Raw genomic sequence first — 7,741 nt, 5'->3', positions numbered from 1 at the left:
TTTATCGATCTTTCTTTTTATAGAAAATTTGTTCGATTATTGATCTTTCTTTCTATAGAAAATTTGTTCATTTATCGATCTTTCTTTCAATAGAAAATTAGTTCGTTTATCGATCTTTCTTTCTATAGAAAATTTGTTCATTTATCGAACTCATTTTCTAAAGAAAATTTGTTTATTTATCAAACTAATTTTCTATAGAAAATTTCTTCGTTTAACGAACTCATTTTCTACTGAAGGTTTTTTCGATTTTTGAATTTCTACCCTTTTATTCTACTCTTTTTTTCATTAAAACATTTTTTAAAGCATTGAATAAAAAATCAGTTTTAAGAGTCAATTAGGCATGAAAACCGGCAATAATATTTATTCCTTTCCCCCACAATAATTTACACTCAAAACTGTTTTATAAAGACCGCATACTACCTCCTTAAAAGCCACCCCAAAAGGAATAAAAAAACACTCATTACCAAAGTATTTATTCACTATTAACGAAGCTGCAACAGGCTGTAGAAGCAACAGGACTCAAACAAATTTTCTTGTTTTTCCTCAATGTCAACAACAACTATAAGCTGCAGCATACAATTGTAAAAAAACGAAAGGACGAAGTAGGAACAAATTAAAAACAACATTGAAATAAACGTTTTTCGTATTGTTGAGCCTTTTTTTTTCTTTGAAATAATAATGATGATGATGATGATGCTGCTGCTGATAAAACAGCCAGCAAATGCCTGAGTTTGCGAACTACATACAACTCATTTTTGTCTATGTATTATTATATCCATATACAAACATATAGACTTTTACATATGTTTGAGTTAGAGATACTTGATATTAAATATCACCACTGAAGTTTAGTGTCAGTTTTTGTAGTAACCAGCATCCTTGCCAGCTGAAATTAATCACTTGATAAATTCAGTGCGAGACGAGATCTCGTTGCTGTTGGTAGTGTCTTCTTAGTTTTTTTCCTTTCTAACTTTGAAATATTTATATAAAAAAAAAACAAAATAAATTTATACTTAAAACTTATAGTGAATTATTTTCTTTATATAATATTTAGTTTGGATTTTGTGTGTTGTAAATAAAATTGAAACAAATATTTAACTTCTACCAAACCAACAAGTGTGTGTTTTTGTTTTCTTAATTTATATAAAAAATATTTATTTTTTTTTTTTTGTTTTACATTATCATTTGCAGTTTATTTTTTAGCGAACTTTTATTTTAATTTTTGTTGTAAACGAATTAATATAAAAAAAACATATTAAAAAAGTGTTAAATTTATAAAAAAATGCAAATTAATTTGAAACCTAACAAAATATAAAGAAAATTCAACTGCATATAATGTAACGAGTTTTAAATTTTAAAATCGAATACTGAAAAAGGTGTAAGTTGAAATTTTTTTAAAAGAAAAATTTTTAAAAAATCAAAAAAAATTTTTCGAAAATTTGTTCTTTTTCCGAACTTATTTTCTATGGAAACTTTAACGTTTTGCAAACTTATTTTCTATAGAAAATTTCTGCATTTTGCGAACTTATTTCCTGTGAAAAATTTGTTCGTTTTGCGAACATTCTTTCGTTTCGCGATCTCCAATTCTATAGAAATTTTGCTCATTCGCGAACTTATTTTCTATAGAAAATTTGTTTGTTTTACGAACATTAATTCCATAGAAAGTTTTTTCGTTTAACGAACTTGTTTTCTATAGAAAACTTCTGCACTTTTGCGAACTTATTTCCTGCAGAAATTTTTTTCGTTTCACGAACTTTTTTCTATAGAAAATTTGTTTGTTTTGCGAACTTATTTTCTATTGGAAAATTTCATTGTTTTGCGAACTAAGTTTCTATAGAAAACTTGTTGGTTTATCCAACTAAGTTTCTATAGAAAAGTTCTTCGTTTATCGAACCCAGTTTCAATAGAAAATTTTCCCGTTTAATGAACTCGGTTTCTATAGAAAATTTGCTTGATAATCGAACTCAGTTTCTATGGAAAATTTTTTCGTTTATCGATCTCAGTTTCTATAGAAAATCTTTTCATTTATCAATTTCAGTTTTTATTGAAAATTTGTTCTTTTATCGACCTCAGTTTCTATGGAAAATTTGTTCGTTTATCGACCTCAGTTTCTATAGAACATTTGTTCGTTTATCGAACTATGTTTCTATAGAAAATTTATTCGTTTATCGTTTTGATAGGAAATTTGTTTATCCAACTCAGTTTCTATAGAAAATTTGTTCGTTTATCCAACTCAGTTTCTATAGAAAACTTGTTCGTTTTTCGACCTCAGTTTCTATAGAAAATTTGTATATCTAACTCAGTTTCTATAGAAAAGTTGTTCGTTTATCTGACTCTGTTTTTATAGAAAAGTTATTCCTTTATCCAACTCAGTTTCTTTAGAAAATTTTTTCGTTTATTGAACTCGTTTATCCAATTCCGATTTTATAGAAACTTTGTTTCCTATTCGATCTCTTTTTCCATAGAAAATTTCTTGTGGTATTCTCCAATATTTATAGAAGATTTGATCCATCTTCGAACTTCAATTTTAATTACTTTAAACAATATTTGATTCAGTTTCGAACATCAATTTAATAGAAATTTGGTTTCATTTCCGACCCCAGTTTCTATAGAAAATTTCATCGTTTATCGAACTCGATTTCTTAGATAATTTGCTTGATTATCAAACCCAGTTTCTATAGAAAATGTCTTCGTTTATCCAATTCCAATTCTATAGAAACTTTGTTTCCTATTTGATCTCTTTTTCCATAGAAAATTTCTTCTGAAATTCTCCAATATATTTAGAAGATTTGATCCGTCTTCGAACTTTAATCTTATAGAATTTTGGATTCAGTTTCGAACACCAATTTAATAGAAATTTTGTTTCTTTTCCGAACATTGTTTCTTGTTTCATTTGCGAACTATTACAAGTTTTTCTATATAAGAATTTCAATTCTGTAAACAATTTAAATTCGAATTATAATTCTAAAGAAAATCCCTCCCTCCTATTTCGATTCAATAGAAAATTGGATTGATTTTGAACTATCTTCCATTTCCGATCTTCAATTCTTTGAAAAAGTCACCCCGTTTTCTTACTAGATCCACTGATCAATTTTCAAACTTTAATTCTAAAGACTTAAGGAAGGGTATCTGCGTCTAAAGATTTCCGACGGTGAACATTTCGTTAGAGAATCATTGATAAAAGAACTAAAGCTTCATAAAGCTTCCCTAGAATCTAGAACTTCGAAGAAAAATCATTGATGTCATTGCCTAACTAGTAGGGAAACTGTAGTCATAACATGATCTAGTGATTCTAGTACAAATTACTCCCACTTTTACTATTCCATCTGAGACGTTTATTCAGCCAACTTTTAACACCTTTTATTAACTGTTGACCACAAATCCAACCACCTAAAATTAACTTTAACTGTTTCCACTCCCTCTCTGCCCAAAAAAACGTTTAACAAATTTATTGTTTTGAAAATATTTGTCAAAATCAAACAACCCTCTTTATAAATTTAACAACAACAGATTTTTATATTCATACATACATACAACAATTGACCAGTGGTCAAACGAGTGAGTACACCAATTGATGACAACCAAACACACAACACAACACTTACAACATGTCAATGTCAAAAACATTTAAAGACTCTTAAGCAAAACGACACAGCAGTAGCAGGAGCAAGAGATAGAGAAAGATTAAAATTCATAGAGACAGTTAAACGAACACTTGAAGTTTATTTTAAAATAGAACAAATGTATTGAAATAATTGACCATTATGAGGGGGGGGGGGGGCTTGTTTTAAAAGGTCTTTTTGATGTGTGTTTTGTTTTGAATGGGTAAATAATGGTAATTATGTATAATGTTATCTTTATGTGTTAATATTACAGTGCTTTAGACAATTGAAAGAGAAAAATCGAAGGGTTTTTTCAATTGTTTTCAAACCCTTTTCAAAATTGTTATTTCAAAACTCCGCATAGATGGGGATGTTTAAATATTTATTATAGTGACCAACATCATGGCAGTGGCTAGACTTTAGACGAGTCTACTTACCGTTTTATAAACGACTCCACCCATTAATTTATAAACGGGTCTAGAAACGAGTTTTTAGACAAGATTAAAGGCAATTTTATAGATCAGACTATAACCTTGTTTATAGAAGAGTTTATAGACCGGATTTTAAACGAATTTATAGACGAGTTAATATATACGAGACTATATATGAAACTTTAGACGAGTTTATAGTCGAAACTTTAACCGAGTTTAAAGACGACATTACAGAAAAGACTATAGACAAGTTTATAGACGCGATTACAGATAAGTTTTTAGACGTGTTTATAGTCAAGAATTTAACCGAGTTCAAAAGCGAGATGACAGACAAGTTTCAAGACAAGTTTCAAGACAAGTTTACAGACGAGACTAGGGACTTGTTTATAGACTAGATTACAGACTAGTTTTTAGACGAGTCTTTTATGTATATCAAATGAAAGGTATATGAAAACCCAATTAATAACCCTTAAGACTTTTTTTAGTCCGACACTTGTAAAATATCTATTAAATTGCTTTTCTTATTACTAATTTAAATGTGGACAAAATCCATTTATAAAGCTTCTTTTCTTGTTACTTTTTTCAATTACTTCCACAACTTCATCTTACTAATATTTGATAAAAAAAATACTTAATCTCCCTTAGGAATTCTCTTGATGAAATATTTCACCTAATAAATTTAAAACCGTAACAGCAACTACATCTAACAATAATAGCTGCTGCAATTTTACCACAAAGCAAAACAAACAGCAAGGAAAATCAAATTCAAACCTCAAAAATTTAACCAGAAAAAAATCCAATAGGTCTCTCTACAAGAAAAACTCAGCTGCAAGGATTTACCGTCATCACACACAGTGCGAAACGTCAACACTTTCCATCCCTTCATTCATAGAATTCTCCGCCATCTACGAAATTCCTTCAACATTATTACAACAACATCAACAAATATTGTCGTCGTCTAGCATAACAAGAGTTTAAGGCAATATTCTCTTTTACAAGACTCTTGCTCTTCATCATACCCATAAAGCATCTCAAACTAACGGTAAGTACGAAAATAAGGAAATCAATTTAAAGATACAATTACAATTGAAACCACAACCACAGACGACAAACAATTATCATAAATTTAAAAGGAAAAGCAAATATCATCTTGTGACTACCGAGATATTATAGTCAAAACATATTTTTTTGTGTTAGAATTTAAGACGTTTGTCGTCTACACTGTCAATTGTAATCAAACTTTTAAGTTGACATTGTCAAATCATATTTAGTCCTGTACAAAATTTAAGGCATCCTTAAACGTTTATATTTAAAAATATATTTATTTGTAAGGCTCTCGCTATTAGTGCAATTGGGAATAATAATGAGGAATATAATATTTTTTTGTTGCTGATATTATTCAACTGTTGTTTGAAGTTCGGTGGGCAACAGGTTGCTGCTTTTATTTTATACAATGTGTGTGTGATTGTTTGACAACAATTTGTTGTAACGATTAAAAATGATTTAACGTGTTTTTCTTTTTGTTTGCGTTTACATACACAAACAAAAAATTATCTGGGGAATATATCACAGACATTGAATTCATCTTTTATTATTATTGAGAGTGAACAGTATGGTCAATTAAAAATTTGGTGAAAAAAGACTTTATTTTAAGGAGACCATAGACTAAACTATAGTCTAGACTAGACTGAACTATAGAGAAGACTACAGACTAGAAAATATACTAGACTATAGGCTAGACTCGATAAAACTAGATTAGACTATAGACTTGGCTATAGATCAGACTATAATCTAGGCTATAGACCAGACTAGAGACAAGCCTATAGACTAGCCTATAGACTAGACTATAGACTAGAGTATAAACTAGACTATAGACTAGAGTATAAACTAGACTATAGACTAGACTATAGACTATAGACTAGACTATAGACTAGACTATAGACTAGACTATAGACTAGACTATAGACTAGACTATAGACTAGACTATAGACTAGACTATAGACTAGACTATAGACTAGACTATAGACTAGACTATAGACTAGACTATAGACTAGACTATAGACTAGACTATAGACTAGACTATAGACTAGACTATAGACTAGACTATAGACTAGACTATAGACTAGACTATAGACTAGACTATAGACTAGACTATAGACTAGACTATAGACTAGACTATAGACTAGACTATAGACTAGACTATAGACTAGACTATAGACTAGACCATAGACTAGACTATAGACTAGACTATAGACTAGACTATAGACTAGACTATAGACTAGACTATAGACTAGACTATAGACTAGACTATAGACTAGACTATAGACTAGAATATAGACTAGAATATAGACTAGACTATAGTCTAGACTCGATAAAACTAGATTAGACTACAGACTTGGCTATAGATCAGACTATAATCTTGGCTATAGACCAGACTAGAGACAAGCCTATAGACTAGCATATAGACTAGACTATAGACTAGACTATAGACTAGACTATAGACTAGACTATAGACTAGACTATAGACTAGAGTATAAACTAGACTATAGACTAGACTATAGACTAGACTATAAACTAGACTATAGACTAGAGTATAAACTAGACTATAGACTAGACTATAGACTAGACTATAGACTAGACAATAGGCTAGACTATAGACTAGACTATATACTAGACTATAGACTAGACTATAGACTAGAATATAGACTAGACTATAGACTAGTCTATAGACTAGACTATAGACTAGACTATAGACTAGACTGTAGACTAGACTATAGACTAGACTATAGACTAGACTATAGACTAGACTATAGACTAAACTATAGACTAGACTATAGACTAGACTATAGACTAGACTATAGACTAGACTATAGACTAGACTATAGACTATAGACTAGACTATAGACTAGACTATAGACTAGACTAGACTAGACTAGACTATAGACTAGACTATAGACTAGACTATATACTAGACTATAGACTAGACTATAGACTAGACTATAGACTAGACTATAGACTAGACTATAGACTAGACTATAGACTAGACTATAGACTAGACTATAGACTAGACTATCGACTAGACTATAGACTACACTATAGACTACACTATAGACTAGACTATAGACTACACTATAGACTACACTATAGACTACACTATAGACTACACTATAGACTAGACTATAGACTACACTATAGACTAGACTATAGATTAGACTATAGACTACACTATAGACTAGACTATAGACTAGACTATAGACTAGACTAGACTAGACTAGACTATAGACTAGACTATCGACTAGACTATAGACTAGACAGACTATCGACTAGACTATAGACTACACTATAGACTACACTATAGACTACACTATAGACTACACTATAGACTACACTATAGACTACACTATAGACTACACTATAGACTACACTATAGACTACACTATAGACTACACTATAGACTAGACTATAGACTACACTATAGACTAGACTATAGATTAGACTATAGACTACACTATAGACTAGACTATAGACTAGACTATAGACTACACTATAGACTAGACTATAGACTACACTATAGACTAGATTATAGACTTAACTATAGCCTACACTATAGACTAGACTATAGACTACACTATAGACTAGACTATAGATTAGACCATAGACTACACTATAGACTAGACTATAGACTGGATAAAAACACTGCAGTTGTAT

The 7,741-nt window shown here is 30.0% G+C and overlaps 1 protein-coding gene across 3 annotated transcripts in view; it reads left to right on the top strand.

Moving 5' to 3' along the window:
- Nucleotides 1-911: 911 nt before the first annotated feature.
- Nucleotides 912-7,741, top strand: part of LOC119613455 (synaptic vesicular amine transporter) — a 41,659-nt gene continuing 34,829 nt past the window's right edge. The window contains exons 1-2 of one of the 3 annotated variants that reach the window (XM_037969511.1): nucleotides 912-1,378; nucleotides 4,679-5,075. The gene's annotated coding sequence lies outside the window, so the exon portion shown is untranslated. The remainder of the gene's footprint in view (nucleotides 1,379-4,678; nucleotides 5,076-7,741) is intronic. The other 2 variants (XM_037969487.1, XM_037969480.1) reach the window with 2 other exon arrangements.

Source organism: Lucilia sericata, unplaced genomic scaffold, assembly GCF_015586225.1.
Source record: "Lucilia sericata isolate MDLA Ls3-8-SP2 unplaced genomic scaffold, ASM1558622v1 Contig000039F_arrow, whole genome shotgun sequence".
Taxonomy (NCBI): domain Eukaryota; kingdom Metazoa; phylum Arthropoda; class Insecta; order Diptera; family Calliphoridae; genus Lucilia; species Lucilia sericata.
The sequence above is the reverse complement of the archived record's forward strand: the minus strand, read 5'-3'. Positions and strand labels throughout refer to the sequence as shown.